General features: G+C 35.1%; 3 long non-coding RNA genes across 7 annotated transcripts; 2 read left to right on the forward strand and 1 right to left on the reverse strand.

The window, feature by feature from the left end:
- Positions 1–8,697: 8,697 nt before the first annotated feature.
- LOC147839749 (uncharacterized) lies at positions 8,698–12,405 on the forward strand. Its single transcript, XR_015514998.1, has 3 exons — positions 8,698–8,953; positions 11,760–11,833; positions 11,945–12,405. It is a non-coding gene; the product is annotated as an uncharacterized LOC147839749 (long non-coding RNA).
- LOC147839750 (uncharacterized) lies at positions 11,828–14,127 on the reverse strand. Its single transcript, XR_015514999.1, has 3 exons — positions 13,872–14,127; positions 13,202–13,242; positions 11,828–12,323 (listed from the first exon to the last, which is right to left on the reverse strand). It is a non-coding gene; the product is annotated as an uncharacterized LOC147839750 (long non-coding RNA).
- Positions 14,128–14,779: 652 nt separating this feature from the next.
- On the forward strand, positions 14,780–17,346 carry LOC147839751 (uncharacterized). 5 transcript variants are annotated; one of them, XR_015514982.1, is made up of 8 exons: positions 14,780–14,835; positions 15,108–15,147; positions 15,444–15,471; positions 15,641–15,694; positions 15,798–15,823; positions 16,006–16,122; positions 16,231–16,334; positions 16,913–17,346. It is a non-coding gene; the product is annotated as an uncharacterized LOC147839751 (long non-coding RNA). The 5 variants fall into 5 exon arrangements; XR_015514984.1 differs by lacking the exon at positions 15,798–15,823; XR_015514983.1 differs by lacking the exon at positions 15,444–15,471.
- Positions 17,347–17,703: the final 357 nt, after the last annotated feature.

Below are 17,703 nucleotides of genomic sequence, written 5' to 3' on the forward strand. Positions count from 1 at the left end.
TCCCCATTCTCTTATTATTTATTTAGTTTCACTTTATATTAAGTGGCCCTAATTAATATGTACTTACACATATGTACTTACACTGAACTTAATAATTCGTTACAATGTACTTATTGTGTAGATACATATTTTTTACATTGTACTTACACTTAATTAAATACCTGTATGTAATTACATATGTAATTCATTTCTGTAATTACAGTTGTAATTTTACTGTTGACCATCCCTTATACCTTAACCCTCCCTTAAACCTACCAATACCTCCAATAATGTGCATAACCTGACCTGTATCCCAACTCAAGAGCACCAGAAGTGTTCTGCAATACATTTTCAACAGGTTAAGTATATTGTATTTATATTTTGATGCAAGTACATAGTAGTTAAGGACTATGTAATATAAAGTGCGACCTATTTTTCTAATAAAATAAATGTCAGAATATTGTAAAATGTAAAAATGTCAAATACTTATAGGCCTAACTATGTTACTTACAGTTTTATATGAAAGCATTACATGAAAACTCTGTTACATAAAAACATCCACAAAGTTTTATTTAAGTCTTTTTCCGCTGTAGAAAAGATGAGGCTGTTTTATCTGCTTGTGCATGCTCGTCAGTGTGTGTTGCACATGTGTGTGACATCTTGTTAGAGAACATCACACTGCCTTTGGTTTACACCCTTAGCTGTTGCTATGACGTCTTAGGCAGCGCAAGAGCTCTCTGACTAAAACACACTTCCTCTGCAGATAAGAGTGGGAATGTGAGTAGTGTTCGCTTGTTTTTCTTGTGTTTTTCACGTTTGAGGCTTCAGCAGACATGCTGTACGTGGCTTTGATGATGTCAGAGCTCATTTGCAAATCATTTCCGAACAGTGTAAGTGCTCGTAATGCATTAACACATCAATGAACAAGATCTCAAGATGATTTCGCAAGTGTTTCTTCATATGGCGTTTATTTTAGGTTTAAAGTGCCCCTATTATGGCTTTTCTGATATTACCTTTCATGTAGTGCATTAAATGGCTATTTGTGAATGTGAAAGGTTTGCAAAATTTCAGATACATGACGTTTTTGTTTTCCCAAAAAAAAGAACTGGGTCTGAACCCTCCGAACTTTACATTTTGCACAAATATATGTAGGTTTTTAACAATTGTGCATAATCCTAGCCAATTGTGTGCACTGTCTGCCTGAAAACAGCATCTGTGTTCACTCTCAAACTCTGTGGTCGTATTTAGCCCTGGAAGAGATAATTTCAAGAGTTCATTTTGTTCAGAAGATGCTGTTTTATGTGCTGCAAAAACAGATTTACTTTTTATTTTGTATTAGCTTCCGAAGCAACTGACAACTTCTTTCTTTCTTTCTTTCTTTCTTACTTTCTTTCGTTCTTTCTTTCTTTCTTTGGTGAATTGTGAGTTATGATATATCTATGTAACTTCTATGTTTTTATATTTTGGTTTAAAAAATAAACCTGTTCTTGATTTACCTGTTTTTCCATGCTGGGCCCGTTCTTCGTACCTTGCTTAAATGATGAAGAAGATGATTTGACAGATCCTGGATTTTTTTTGTCTTGATAACTGATCTCTGGCTAATTAGGTTCTTCAAACAAGTTTCCAAGTTAAATTAAGATGTCTGAATAAACTGATCTGAGATTGCTGCGTGTGTTAGACAGATCTATCAGTCCACTAAATTATGATCAGCAATGTAATGATTGGCTGACAGCATAACAGCGTAATGACATCATCTGATTAATATTTAATTATCCATGTGAGTAAAATTACAAAAAAATCATAACAGATGCTTTGTTAAAAATTATATGCATTAACTTTCCACCTTTGTTGTGGGCTGCAGGCTTTACACTTTCATGTGTCAAGAGTATTTAGCTATTTATTTACTTTTACTTTTAGAGCAGATTTTTTTTTTTATTATAGTAGCCTAGGCCTATTCAAGTTTCTTAAACAGCGTAAGGAATAACTGGCTGTTTAAATTAACTTTGCATCAAAAAAGCATTTTAATATCGGTAAAGATGTCTGCAACTTTTGTGAAACATCAAATCACCGTCATATTAGCTGTCAAAAGCTGTGCATGACTGCATAAATCATTATTGCTTAACTTTGATCCAAATTGTGCTGTTTTGGTGACTGCTGCTTTAAATTTAAAATATGATTGTGGTCCCAGCCTTCTTTTCTGAACTGAGGGCTGAACTGTGATTGCCTATGCCTCAGCATAGCAGTAGGTAGATTCAAAACAGGACTAACATTATCTCAGTGAAAATTTGAAAATGTCAAAAGAAGTGACTGAGAAGATCTATGGTGATGAAGATGTTTATTTGTGCATCCTAAAACTCTACATTCAAATGCTCTTAATGTCTCTGATGACAAAAGTATTGTCAAACAACAAATATTTTAGTAGAATGTTAGTTTATAAAGTTTAGAAATAACTCAAATACAGAACTTTCATGTAACCCAGAGAGTATCATTTACAAATGGAAAACCCTTGAAATGTAAGTCACACAGTGAGGAAAAAAACACATCTCAGTCCCATTACACATCAGAGCAACTAACCTGTTTGTCATCACGCGTATATTTCAGCATCTGCTTTGTCATATGTTGAGGCTGAATCTTCCGTTTGAGAGATGTGTCTGTTTCTGTGTTAATCTTCCGAAACATTCTGTCACTTGGTTTTTGATATCCTGTACAGCTGAGAGGACATGAACTGAACTGTTTCGAACTGAGAGGGCATGTCTGCTTTCATCAGGTTTATTGCTTGTACAATACCACTTGTATCAGCTTGTAAATCATCAGCTTGATCCCTGCAAAGCAGCGACAAGTTTTTTTCGGCATTAGTACTTTGCACTCCTTTACTTAATAAAAAAACATTTAGCCCTAACAAGTAAGATTTATGCACTGTGATTGCATACAGTTCCCATCTATTTGGATTACACTGAACTAATAAACTGCATGTGATTGATATTTTTTAGATAAACATGAATGAAACATATAAGAACAAGATTTATGTAATGATATCAACACATCCAATGTGTTTTAAATGCTTCTTATTAATTCATCTGTTTTGTGGAGTATGGAGTTGCGTCAATTTTGCTCATGAATATAAAGTAAACCAATAAAATTTACCTAATTGGATCTTACTTTTTCTACAGGTTTTATACCATATTTATATATATATATTTATACCAAATTCATACACTCACTGGCCACTTTATTAAGTACACCTAACTAGTACTGGGTAGAACCCCTTTTACCTTCAGAACTGTCTTAATCCTTCATAGATTCACCAAGGTCCTGGAAATATTCCTCAGAAATGTTGGTCCCTATTGACATGCTAGCATCCACCTCAAGGTTGGACGTGTTGTGCGTTCAGAGATGCTCTTCTGCATACCTTGGTTGTAACAAGTAGTTATTTGAGTTACTGTTACCTTTCTATCAGATGGAGCTTGTGTGGCCATTCTCCTCTGACTTCTGGTATCAACAAGGCATTTGTGCCCACAGAACTGCCACTCACTGGATATTTTCTCTTTTTCTGACCATTTTCTGTAAACCCTAGAGATGGTTGTGCATGAAAAGCCAGTAGATCAGCAGTTTCTGAAACACTCAGACCAGCTTGTCTGGCACCAACAACCATGCCATGTTCAGTCACTTAAATCACCTTTCTTCAGCATTCTGATGCTCGCTTTAAACGGCAGCAGATTCTCTTGACCATGTCTACATGCCTAATTGTATTGAGTTGCTGCCATGTGATTGACTAATTAGAAATTTGCGTTAACAAGCAGTTGGACTGGTGTATCTAATAAAATGCCCGGTGAGGGTATATTTTAACAGGAAAAACTCAAAACATTATTCTTCAGGTGCACACATATCAAACTATTGTATCCATATGAACTAAAATAATTTAAGTAGATTTTTTCTTATTGTACACACAGCACCCCATATTGACAGAAACACATATAATTGTTGACCTTTTTGCAGATTAATTAAAAAACAATAATTGAAATATCACTTGGTTCTAATGATTTAGACCATGGATGTCCAAGCTCGGCCTGGAGGGCCGGTGTCCTGCAAAGTTTAGTTCCCCAAACAGACACACATGGGCTTGCTAATCAAGCTCTTACTAGTCATTCTAGAAACATCCTTGCAAGTGTGTTAAGGCAAGTTCAAGCTAAAATCTGCAGGACGCCAGCCCTCCAGGACCGAGTTTTGACACCCCTGATTTAGACCCTTTACTGTGACACTAATATATTTAACTCAGGTGCTGTCCATTTCTTCTGATCATCCTTGAAAAGGTTCTACACCTTGGACTTGATTAGAAAAGTCACACACCTGTCTATATCAGACCTTACAGCTCACATTGCATTTCAGAGCAAATGAAAATCATGAGGTCAAAGGAACTGCCTAAAGAACGAGCTCAGAGACAGAATTGTGACAAGGCACAGATCTGGCCAAGGTTACAAAAAAATTCTGCTGCACTTAAGGTTCCTAAAAGTACAGTGGCCCCCATAATCCAACCAGAACCCTTCCTAGAGCTGGTAGTCCAGCCAAGCTGAGCTATCGAGGTCCATATCACTGAAGCCCTCCACCAGTCAGGGCATTATAGCAGAGTAGGCCAACGGAAGCCTCTTCTCTGTCCAAGTCACATGAAAACCCACCTGAAGGACTCCAATAAGATTCTCTGGTCTTATGAGACCAAGATAGAACTTTTTGGCCTTATATCTATGCAGTATGTGTGGAGAAAACCAGGCACTGTTTATCACCTGCCCAATATAGTCCCAACAGTGGAGCATGTTGGTGGCAGCATCATGCTGTGGGGGTGATTTTCAGCTGCAGGGACAGGACAACTAGTTGCAATTGAGGGAAAGATGAACGAAGTACTGGGATATATTTTGCGAAAACCTTCTCCAGAGTGCTCATGCAGGAACTCGGACTCGGCCGAAGGTTTTCCTTCCAACAAGACAATGACTCCAAGCACACAGCTAAAACAACAAAGAAGTGGCTTCAAAACAACTCCATGACTTTTTTTGAATGGCCCAGCCAGAGCCCTAACTTAAACCCAATTAAAAACCCGCATCTCTGGAGAGATTTAAAACGGCTGTTTACCAATGTTTACCATCCAACCTTACAGAACTAGAGAAGATCTGCTAGGAAGAATAGCAGACGATGTCCAAATCCAGGTGTTAAAACTTGTTACATCTTTCTCAAAAAGACTCATGGCTGTATTAGATCAAAACTTTTACTAAATACTGAGCAAAGGGTCTGAATCCTTAGGTTCATGTGATATTTTATTTTTTTATTTTTTATAAATCTGCAAAAAATGTCTACAATTCTGTGTTTTTCTATCAATATGGGGTGCTGTGTACATTAATGAAGAAAAATACTTATATGGTTTTAGTCAATGGCTGCAATATAACAAAGAGTGAAAAATTTAAAGGGGTCTGAAAACTTCCTGTACTCACTGTATACATACTGTAGGATGGGAGAAGCCACCTCCAAAACCAAACGAAATCAAATAAAGCAAAATAGAAATTAAAGTACATGTTAATGCCGCTAGAAGAACAGTCTGGCTAAGCAGAATGAAGCTGTTGTATGACAGTATAATGCTAATGTGCCACATATTAAGCAGATAAAGGTGTGTTGTAGACAGAACCATCTGCTACAACCGTGTTTGAATCTTTGGAGGAGTGGATGAAGCTGGCAGGTACAGCCTTGTTTCACGTCGGAGTCAAATGAAAAGTCAGTAATTGTTGCCCTGAGCTGTAAGGTGCTGCGGAGGCCACACAATAAGAGCCATTACTACACCCAAACTTCATAAAGAAGCCCCTTTGCTTCTCCCGGTGCCCACGCTCCTTTTAGACTATGGTTCTTCCCGTGTCACGGAGTGCATTTGTGTGATGCGTGTAGCAGTGAATGCATCTGTGCTTTAGTGTTTCTAAAAGACCCCCTGAAACACTTCATGCTGACGCACATGTTTGCCATAAAAAGCTTTTTGCTTGCTTATGAATGCGTCCTACCTAGATACCCGAAGCACTGCTTTATAAAAGCAGGGTTTGGTCTTTGATAATCCACACAGCTCTGGACAGCGCTGGGTTTGCCTGGTTTCTCACCTGCCGACATGCCCAGCAGGAGTAAGCAGGTCTGTTATCAGAGATAGAGGCGTGAGAGCGAAAGGAGATTGAAGTGTTTCAGCTCTGCTTCTGTACGATTCTCATACAGTCAGGTCAAATATCTCAGTACTGTGCTATTTACTTACTCTCAGCTTTGTAAAGTAAACCATTGCTGTCTGTTTTAGATTAAATGTTAATGTGAGTTTTTTTTTTTTATTATAGTCACCTTGGTCATGCATTAAAAAAGTGTCATGAGATTTGTGCCTTTTAGTCTGATGACAGTATGATGTTTACAGTGTTGGAGAGTAACTAGTTACATGTAACGGCGTTATGTACAGTTTTTTAATTACAAAATAAAAGTAACAGTAATTTGTTACAGTTACTGAAAAAAATGTTTAATTAAATCACAGTTACTTTTGAAAATGTTAAAGATTACAAATGGGGTTACATCTAAAAATACTCTTTAAAAATCTGGGATATATTGAATAATATTAATCTGTTGCTTTTCTTGTTTTTGATATGCACGATTCTGCTAAGATAATTTACACTGTAAAAAATTTCCAGGTTTTCACAACAAGTTACTGTAATTTTTCACAGTAAATTACATTAGTATCCCTTCACAGTATTTAACTGAAAAATTCACAGTAATATGTTGTATTCATAATTTTATTGTGAAATTACGGCAGGTAGCATGATTACAGCAAATTACTGTGAAAAGGGCTATATCTTTTGCACGTTAGTTATAGAAATTCAAACCTTTTTTAAACTCAACGTAGAAATTAATACAAATGAACTTTTAACAGATAATAACAATGGTATAGCCCCCAAAACGATTTGGTTACCAACATCTTTTTGATTGTACTGCACCTTTATTTAATTTTATACAGTTAACATAGAATAGGAAATAATATTTAATGAACATAACTGTGTGCTTAGCCAAAACATAATAAACTGGAATAAAAAGTAATTAATTAATGAAACCAAATACTGTTAAACAGCCAACAATTATTTCAATGTCAGGGTAAATGTCTGCTTTAGACGGTTTCATGAGTATTGGGCACCTGTCATCGCCTGGAGGTCACTAATCTCAGAATTAAATATATATATATAAATTATTATTTTTTTATCTATATAAATAAACCACAGATTAGAGTTTTAAACAACTACATTCTAGCATGAAAAACAGTTAAAACTTCATTTTCGGACGCATATAGAGCCATCGAAGACGGGGCAATTGTCCCAATGTCTAGCCTGAAGACAGGCGCCTCTCGGCGGATACATGAGTAAAGAGCGCCGTTACCGCCTGGAGGTCATAGATCTCCGCTACCGGCAAAACACACTTAAAATTACACACAATCTTTACTAACAGTCCACAGATTTGAGTTTTGAAGAACTACATTCTCGCATGAAAAAGTGTTAAAACTTTATTTCATTACATATTACAAGCAATATTTTTAATATTATGTGCCTTCTCATCCACCATTACAGCTTGATGCAGTTTGGTGCGAAATGAATCCTGGGAGGAAAAAATAATAATTCTCAATACACTCCAAACGAACTTTATTCTTATTGTTAAAGTCAGAGATATGTAATATTTTGAATGGCGAAGAAAATAATTAACTTTATATTTCAATCAATATATTACTCTTGCACTGCTTCGGTTCAGGACTCGTGTGACATTGAATCAGATTCAGATATTTTATCAGACGTGTTCATGAGCTCGAAGTGATCAACAAGCAATTCGTGTACAAGCAGTACACGAACCAAGCAATATGATGAAAAATTAATGAATTATATGTTTGCGTCTTACAATATTATACAAAACGGAATCGTTTTCAGGCGAATTCGACTCTTTACTGTTCACTTAGAGGAGCCGAATTCGACTCTTTACTGTTCACTTAAAGGAGCCGATTCATTGAACAGAACTGACTCGACTCGACCGCAAACTATGAAGGTATTTTTGGTGCAAAACTCCCAAGCAGCTGTAAAAGTGTCATTTGTAGTTGTAAAAAATAGCCACACATGTGTATCAGTAAATTTGTACTCGCAGAGCAAATTTGCAAATGCGTATCAGTAAATTTGTACTCGCAGAGCAAATTTGCAAATGTGTAGGTATTTTTTGTCTCCAACAAACACAACGCAACATTTACACCTGCACAAATTCTTCAGTACAGGTGCACAAATCCCATCGGACGAATCACAAATGCAGAAACTCATCCGCTCATGTTCTTTGCTACTATTGTTGCAGTGAATATGGTGCAAAACACATTCACACACCTGCATCCAGAAATGTGAAGTCACAGACAAAACTTGCACATCTGTAGATTAGAATGTGTATCCGCACAAAGAGAGCTGAACGTGTGTAGAATGTTTGATTATTTTTTTTCTAAGCACGAACACAAATATGTTCCTGCAACTGCTCAAATCTGCCGCTACGAGTCTCAAGCGCTGTTTTTCACTTGCAAATCTACATTTCGCTCTCTCGCTCTTCTGCACCAAAAATCACTGTGACATTTGGTGCAAAAGTTACTTGTGTATCTGCCAACCAAAACGTGGGCTCTCAGAGAAATTCAGCCAATAGGGGATGGGGCGTGACGTCACCGTTCTAGCGCTGCGGAGGCTGAACGTCGAAACCGAAACCCCCTTTGCGAGATTCGCTGCATCTATACCTAATTTGCGTTCAAAAATGCCTGCTTAATTATTTCATAGTAGGAGCAAACATGCCTTAAGAAAAGGAGTAGGTTTGAAACTTTAGTAACCATAAAAAGTACGCCAGGTGGATGCCTTTCTACTCCAGGAAGCCGCAGCCTACGGCCTGAAGGAGGAAGAGGACGCGGTCAGTTTGAAATGTGAGTATTAAACCAAAGACAATTCTTTGTGTTAAACTCGTATTTGTTGAGCTACTGTACAGTGCACTGTAGAATTGCTGAGGGTGTAAAGAGGCTTTAAATTATAGTCTATTTCATTTCGCTGTAAATGTTGACTGTGTAATGTTACGGTCTCCAATCAGCACATATAAAGTAACGTTTCAAAGGTAAAAAAGATTATTATCAAATGTCTGACAGAAAAATGTGAAGTATTGCAGATCACAAGACTAAACAGACATCTGAGTGAGTGATGTATTTGTGCTGATGTAGAATCTGCTGTCAATTGACTGTTGCCAATACTGTTTAAATTAGATACATGTATTCTTACTAAAAGAGAATAAAGGGTCATTTGTTTAATCTGTGCATCAGTATATAGTTGATCACTTGAGGATTTGTGACCGCGTGAGCTTCAAAAAAACACGTTTTGGCAAGCCAGACTCATTTACAATCTTGATTAAATATTAGATAAATATTAATTAAATATTAAATTAAATATTAGATTTAAATATAAAAAATATTAGTTTTAATAATTTTAATCAATTCAGGCTGCAAAAGATGAAAGAGAAAGTAATTCAGCATAGAGCGCAGATTTCTGTGCGCATCACGCGTCTGAACGCGCATTACCAAATGCACCTCCCTTTAATATCAGTTCATGCAGTCGTATTTCATACAATAGAAAGTCTTAAAGAACACAAACAGTTAAACAGCACTGTGAGATAATCAGTAGATGTATTGGGCCCGCTTAAACATTATAGCATTTTTCTCACGGAAAGAGCAAATATTAATTAGTCTGTTAATGACGCACAGAAACGGACAGATCACAGGCAGTTTCAGTAGTAAAGTTCGTGCAAAGTGCAACATACACAATTCAAACACCAGTGCAAAGCACTTTGTTGCAGTTTGTGTCAAAAACATCAATATTTTATATAGACACATATCCACACATAATCTTGCTTTCGCTTTGCTCTCTCTAAATGCGCGCTCTTCTCTTGACGCGCGCTGCTGTGTGTACCTCATCTGTAAATTTGGAGATGTTAGTAACTGAACTCATTTCAATATCACTGACTCGATTTATTAGATACGAAAGCCGTGTAACGTGCTATCGATTGACGTGTTGTCTTTTTTCCCCTTTAAATCTCTCAAATTATCATATGTGATCTCTCTGTTATTGGACTTTTTAACTGATAAGGGAAAAACGTCAAAATCATACACAAGATATCTTAAACTGTTACTGTTCACTGCTGTGCTCAACAATAGTGCAATACAATATTAAAAATTCAGAATTCAATAATGAATAGAATAAATCTTGATAATTCAAGATGTTTCAGGGAGCAGGTCGACGCACACAGAGCGCCATGATAAAGCACATGAAACGCCATGTGTGTGTTTATTAAAACATGTTATATGCGAAATAAATTAGATTTTTTTTGATAGGCTATAAATGATACTGTATTAGCTATCACTAATAAGTAGGCTAATATGCAAAGAAAATCTGCTATTCAAAAATTTGTTTGTTAGTTATAAAAAAATATTAATGTCTATATTGGCTCTGGTGCATTAAATAATAATAACAACATTAAGATTTTTTTTAAATGACAAATTATAGAAAATAGTATGGAATGTTGAAGTTCTTTAAAGGTATCATCTTAAGGTTGTAAATTCCAACACTAAAGTTAAAACATATTTAATTTTTATAATTCAGCTTTTGCTGTACAAATGATTAAATGTTTTAGGGAATAAAAAGTTTTATATTGTTTGTCAACTCTGTCATGGATGACTTTAGTAATGTTTAGAAATAATAATAAATCATAGCAAGAAAAATCGTAATGTGTAGTTACTAAATTTAAACTGAATTGACAGTAATTTAGTTTTACAACTTTTTAGCAAAACCTTTTACTTGCTATAACTGCAAAGATCACATGATACTAATGAAATCAGGCTTAAAATATTTTTTTATTTGTAAAATATGTGATTAATGAAATATTCAGTTTTCCTTTTGTAATTGTGATAATAATAGCATTGACAGTTCACAGTTTAAACATTTAAAATTAAAATATTGGTGAGTTTTTCTTTAAAGAAAAGCAAAATAAATTATTTTTGCATGATGGAAATATGTACTGGCTAATTTGTAAATCAAGAAATCGTGATTTTTGGTAATGTGATCTTTGAAAATGATGAACACATTTTATAAATAAATAATCAAAAATGTAACAATGTAATGTAACAATTTTTTTTAAAAGCTGAAAAAAGGATGGCTTTGGTCACTAAATGTACCTGCAACTACAGAATCACCCATATCGTTCATGGAGAGCAACATGTTTTTCTGGAGTTTTCTTGCAAAACTTGGAAACATCACGTAAGCAAGCAAACAGTGACATAAATAGAATCTGCAGTACAAATACTAGTTTTAAAATAAAAGTTAGTTTGCTTTATCAGAATGACAGAGAATACTATAAATTATTTTATTATATATATATATATATATATATATATATATATATATATATATATATATATATATATATATATATATATATATATATATATATATATAATTTGTTTATTTTTTTAATTTGCCCACCCTAAAGTTCCAAGCTGGAGCCGGGCCTGATGACAGAGGTGATTTATTCTAGTCTCTATGTTACAGAGAGGCTTTTATTGAGTACAGTACAGAAAATAAAAAAACATATTTTACATTTGCTATTTATTATTATTATTAGTTATTGTATTTTCAAACAGTGATTACATCAGCTTTCTGATTAATGTTGTGTGTGTGCTTTTTCTGCAGAGCTGTTGTGATAGAGCTGGACCTGTAGACAAGGGAACTAACACATTTGAGGAAAAAAGAATCCAAAATAAGAGGTAGGATAATTTTATTACTAGCACTACAGAAATCAAATGACACATTGTACAGTAAAATGACATTGTTTTTTGAATGTTTTTTATGTTTTGTTTGATCTGAAATATCTGCAGATTGGTGTGTGTGGTGAGGGTAAAGAAGTCCACATGCAGCAGCATCTTGGAAATGCTGTAATGCAGGGGTGCCCAAACTCAGTTCTGGACAGCTGGTGTCCTGCAGAGTTTAGAGTCAACTTCAACTAAACTCTGCAAGACAGCAGCAGTTCTAGACTGAGTTTAGCCACTCCTGTTCTCCTGTAGTGAACTGAACGAGACCCTGCATCAGTCCACATGCCCTTGTGTCCTCATCTGGACCAGATGTTGCTGTGGTCTCTTCATCATTCGTATCTCGGGCATGGACTGCCATGCATCACCGTCCTGTTTCAGTCTGACTGCAGCAATGAGGGATGTGATGATGGCGAAGTCCCTCTGATCATCTGAAGAACTGGCCCAGCTGTGTAGAGATACAGCAAAACATGGGCTTCTGTCTGTAATACATCACTGTTAGAATAAAGCTTGGTTTCATGTGTTGGTGACTTGTATTTATTTGTCATGATTACTCATATTCATTCTTTTAATAATATAATTATGTTTCTGTTTGTTTTCAATAAATAATGATAATACTTTCAATATTGTATGCATTTCCATTGTTTAACAGAAATGTAAGAAAATAAGATGCATTGTCTAGTGACTACTAGTAGATTTACTTAGTTAATTGTCCACATTTATCATTACTAGCAATACATTCTTGGTAAAAATGTTAAGTAAACATACATTTTTTGGAGTGTAAAATGAATCATAAAACATGGTAGCGTTAGTTATTAAGGTAAAGATGGTTTATATTTGCATTTAAACATTTTAATGGTCCCTATATTGTTTACCATGGTACTTTAAATATTTGGTCTGAATGACTTCAAAACAACATTAGAACTAATATTTATTTGACTGTGGACAGTGCTGTATTTTGATAGTCATTGGCTGCTAATATGATTTCCCTATATAGAATTTGAAAATCTTTTTCTGAAATTAAATTATTAAGAAGAAAGTCAGAATGTGCAACTATAAAACCAACTTCACCTCAATGCATTGGATGCACCCTGGTCTGCCATTTTTCTAAAATAAATATAGCTTATGAATTAAATAGTTTAATCATATTATGTGATAAGACTAAATAGCAAACATGACATTAGGGCAAGCAAGCCAAGTTACCTTTCGTAAAACAAGAATTGTTATCCTAGGTATGAATACTGATCACCAACATAGTTATATTTAAACTAACATCAAACTGTACAACTATAAGTGGTTTTAAAAAATGAAGCAATGAAAACGTACCTTAATTGTATTGCTGCTATCAGGATGTCATCGATTCAGCTCTGCAGAAAAAGCACACACACACCAGTAATCAGAAAGCTAATGTAAACACTGTTTGAAAATACAATAACTAATAATAAATAGCAAATGTAAAATATGTTTTTGTAGTTTCTGTACTGTACTCAATAAAAGCCTCCCTGTAACATAAAGACTAGAATAAATCACCTCTGATTCACATGCTCAAATAACATGTTGGTGTAGTTGCTGATGTAACACAAACCTTACTCAAGTGATCAACTATATACTGATGCACAGATTAAACAAATGACCCTTTATTCTCTTTTAGTAAGAATACATGTATCTAATTTAAACAGTATTGGCAACAGTCAATTGACAGCAGATTCTACATCAGCACAAATACATCACTCACTCAGATGTCTGTTTAGTCTTGTGATCTGCAATACTTCACATTTTTCTGTCAGACATTTGATAATAATCTTTTTTACCTTTGAAACGTTACTTTATATGTGCTGATTGGAGACCGTAACATTACACAGTCAACATTTACAGCGAAATGAAATAGACTATAATTTAAAGCCTCTTTACACCCTCAGCAATTCTACAGTGCACTGTACAGTAGCTCAACAAATACGAGTTTAACACAAAGAATTGTCTTTGGTTTAATACTCACATTTCAAACTGACCGCGTCCTCTTCCTCCTTCAGGCCGTAGGCTGCGGCTTCCTGGAGTAGAAAGGCATCCACCTGGCGTACTTTTTATGGTTACTAAAGTTTCAAACCTACTCCTTTTCTTAAGGCATGTTTGCTCCTACTATGAAATAATTAAGCAGGCATTTTTGAACGCAAATTAGGTATAGATGCAGCGAATCTCGCAAAGGGGGTTTCGGTTTCGACGTTCAGCCTCCGCAGCGCTAGAACGGTGACGTCACGCCCCATCCCCTATTGGCTGAATTTCTCTGAGAGCCCACGTTTTGGTTGGCAGATACACAAGTAACTTTTGCACCAAATGTCACAGTGATTTTTGGTGCAGAAGAGCGAGAGAGCGAAATGTAGATTTGCAAGTGAAAAACAGCGCTTGAGACTCGTAGCGGCAGATTTGAGCAGTTGCAGGAACATATTTGTGTTCGTGCTTAGAAAAAAAATAATCAAACATTCTACACACGTTCAGCTCTCTTTGTGCGGATACACATTCTAATCTACAGATGTGCAAGTTTTGTCTGTGACTTCACATTTCTGGATGCAGGTGTGTGAATGTGTTTTGCACCATATTCACTGCAACAATAGTAGCAAAGAACATGAGCGGATGAGTTTCTGCATTTGTGATTCGTCCGATGGGATTTGTGCACCTGTACTGAAGAATTTGTGCAGGTGTAAATGTTGCGTTGTGTTTGTTGGAGACAAAAAATACCTACACATTTGCAAATTTGCTCTGCGAGTACAAATTTACTGATACGCATTTGCAAATTTGCTCTGCGAGTACAAATTTACTGATACACATGTGTGGCTATTTTTTACAACTACAAATGACACTTTTACAGCTGCTTGGGAGTTTTGCACCAAAAATACCTTCATAGCAAACAAGCGCCATCACCACAGACAACGCCGTCGTCTCTTCACCCAACGGATTCATCCTCGGTAAGTGTTAAAATATGACTTTTGTCCGTTAAATGATTGTTGTATGTGTATTTCTGTATAGTGCGTGTCATTTAACAGGAATTTACCGAGTACTTTAGTTGTACTCGCACGTACAGGGTTTAAGCGCGCCTTTTTTTAAACAAGAAATTAACGACGCCAGATGGTGATTGTAGTGTTTTCTGAGGTATTAGCATAACGTTAACGTTAGTTCCTGAAAAAAGAAAGGGAATTTTCTTTAATTAACTTCTTGTTAACTGCATTTTCTGTTTCAGTACAAGACTGAAGTAAAGGTGAAATGACTATAACGTTAAGGTAAGCTCTGACCTTCACTTAAGTTAACGTTACGGTTAGTGACCATCATGTATGTTAATTTTGTTCACTGTAACGTTAACGTTAAGTTAGTTAAATAAACTAAACTCATTATGAAACAAGTCTTAACTGTTTTATTAAATGAGGCTTATAATACAATTCAGTTGTATTCTTTTAAACTAACACTAACACAGTACATATTGTATATTTCTCACTGGTGTTAATGCAGTGCTAACATTTACTAATGAGAACTAATTGTATATTGTCACTAACTGTAGATTTTATTTTTTGGTGTTCAGGTGTACCTGATAATAGCTAAAGTGTGAGGTGAGTGTAAATTCTGAGCACACAAATATAACCTAAATTCATTATCACAATCTAAACCTATATATATATATATATATATATATATATATATATATATATATATATATAGTGTGTGCGTGTGTTAGGTTGAGTCTTATTCTACTCTTATTATATTCAAATTTTTTTGCAGCCACTGATGTTGAAACACTGATGCTACCAATCAACCCTCGCTTGATTATTAAAGGTAATGTTGATGCCTTCCTCATTTTTATTAGATTTTTAAATGTCAGGTTTTTAACAGATTTGTTGTGAGCAGTTTCTTGTACAAACTCTTTTTCTTCTTCCAGAAGTTCCACCAGTACCTCCAGTAGTAGTAAGTATTAGACAAAGATTTTTTTAAACTATAGTTTTTATTTTTATTAGCAATTTTACTGGGCATGTGTGTTTGTTTGCTTGGTTTTTAATAGGCAGAGCATGGAATGTCAACTTTGTTTCTACAAACAAATTTAATTATTCACAAACACCTCTAATTTAGTCCTTCTTTCCCCCTTTTAGTCTTATTCCTTGGAGGGTCGAGTGGTCATGGGACCTCACCTGGATTTCACAACTGACTTTGAATCTGGTCTGAAACTGAAGTATGCTGAAGTTGCCTTTTGCACTCTGGAATTTAAGGTAATGTCTACAATAAATATTGTAACTGAGGGCTTGTTTTGGGGGGGGGTTAAACAAGGAATGTATAAGAGCACAAGTCATGACTCCCCTTGTCCCCTTGTTATAAAGGGCCGTGTTGCAGACACAAATTGTTTGTCTGTACTAGAGGCCAGAGGGGAAGCTGTCTTTAAAAGGATGGGGCTCTTATACCATATGTGAAGTTACCTATTCAGGTGAGTGGATTACATGCAAGTCATTGCAAATGCATAAATAGTGGGAAAATTTTACTGGGCAGCACAAATTAAGTGAAACTCAAAAAACGTTGAAAAATATTTGGAATATATGCAAAAAACTTGATTGAAATGAATACAACACAAGTGCTGTATCACTTCAATCAAGTTTTTTTTGCAAAATTTTCCTAATATTTAAATCATAAAAAATTAGCTTGATGCAAGAAACATCCTGCTAGTATTCAAGAGCAAGTGCTGTGATGCATGTGTTAACTTTGCAATAAGTGTGAACCCAGCATTAGATTATAGTCTGTAAACAGAAGATGTAAATCAAATCAAATGTTTTAAAATGCTCTGCCTAGGTCATTAAAACCACTATTTGTTGTTGGACTGTTCTTGATTGTGTGTTTGTGATGGAAATGTTTTTCAGATGTTTTTGTTTAAATGATTGCAGTTTGACTGAACTACAGTATTGTCAGCATGTTCAAACTGAGCTAACAGTAATTTTGCTCTGTAGTGCAGCAGTAGTGTCCCAGTAGTGTTGTATGAAGCTAACTGTTTGTCTGCCCTTTTGCTTATAGGTGCTTTTTGGGCACCAGTTTGGAGATGGGAGACAGACGAAGTCAAAGATGCAGAGAAGACACATCAACCAGCAAGTGTGTAAAATTGTCAGGAAAATGATTGACCTTGAATAGACGACTGCCTAATTTAGCAAGAAGTTTTGTCTCTCTCTCTCATGTGTATATGTATATATATATATATATATATATATATATATATATATATATATATATATATATATATATACATATACATATATATATATATATATAATGAGAGACAGAGAGAGCGCACTCTGAAGCACTGCTTTTTATATGTATGCTACATATGATGTCAGATTTTTTTATGAATATGTTCTTATAGTATTTTTTGAGGCTTCACCTTCACCTTTTGAAAGTTTTCTAAAATGTTTACACAGATGTCATTAAGCTGTTAAATAAATCTGTAAAATGTATGTGTGTTTGTTTTTATTTTGATTTTAGAGTCTTCTCAGATCACCCAAAAATGAAGATTTTGTCGTCATTTACGCATCCTCAGGTTGTTTGGAAACAAAGAGGATTATTTGATATTTTTATTCCTGTGTTTAACAAAAAAACATTTTTAACAGAGCTGGAACAACCTGAGGGTGAGTAAATCAAGATAGAATTTTCATTTTTGTGTGACCTAAAATTGCTTTGAAATTTTACAGCACCAAACTGTTAAATTACAGTAATCCGGGATATAATTGTAACTTTACAGTTAAATCAGGTATTTAAACTGCAACCTACTGCTAAATCACAGTAATCGTTTTGCAAATTCACAGTAAAATATA

Source organism: Danio rerio, chromosome 18, assembly GCF_052040795.2.
Source record: "Danio rerio strain M-AB ecotype USA chromosome 18, GRCz13ab, whole genome shotgun sequence".
Classification (NCBI taxonomy): Eukaryota; Metazoa; Chordata; class Actinopteri; order Cypriniformes; family Danionidae; genus Danio; species Danio rerio.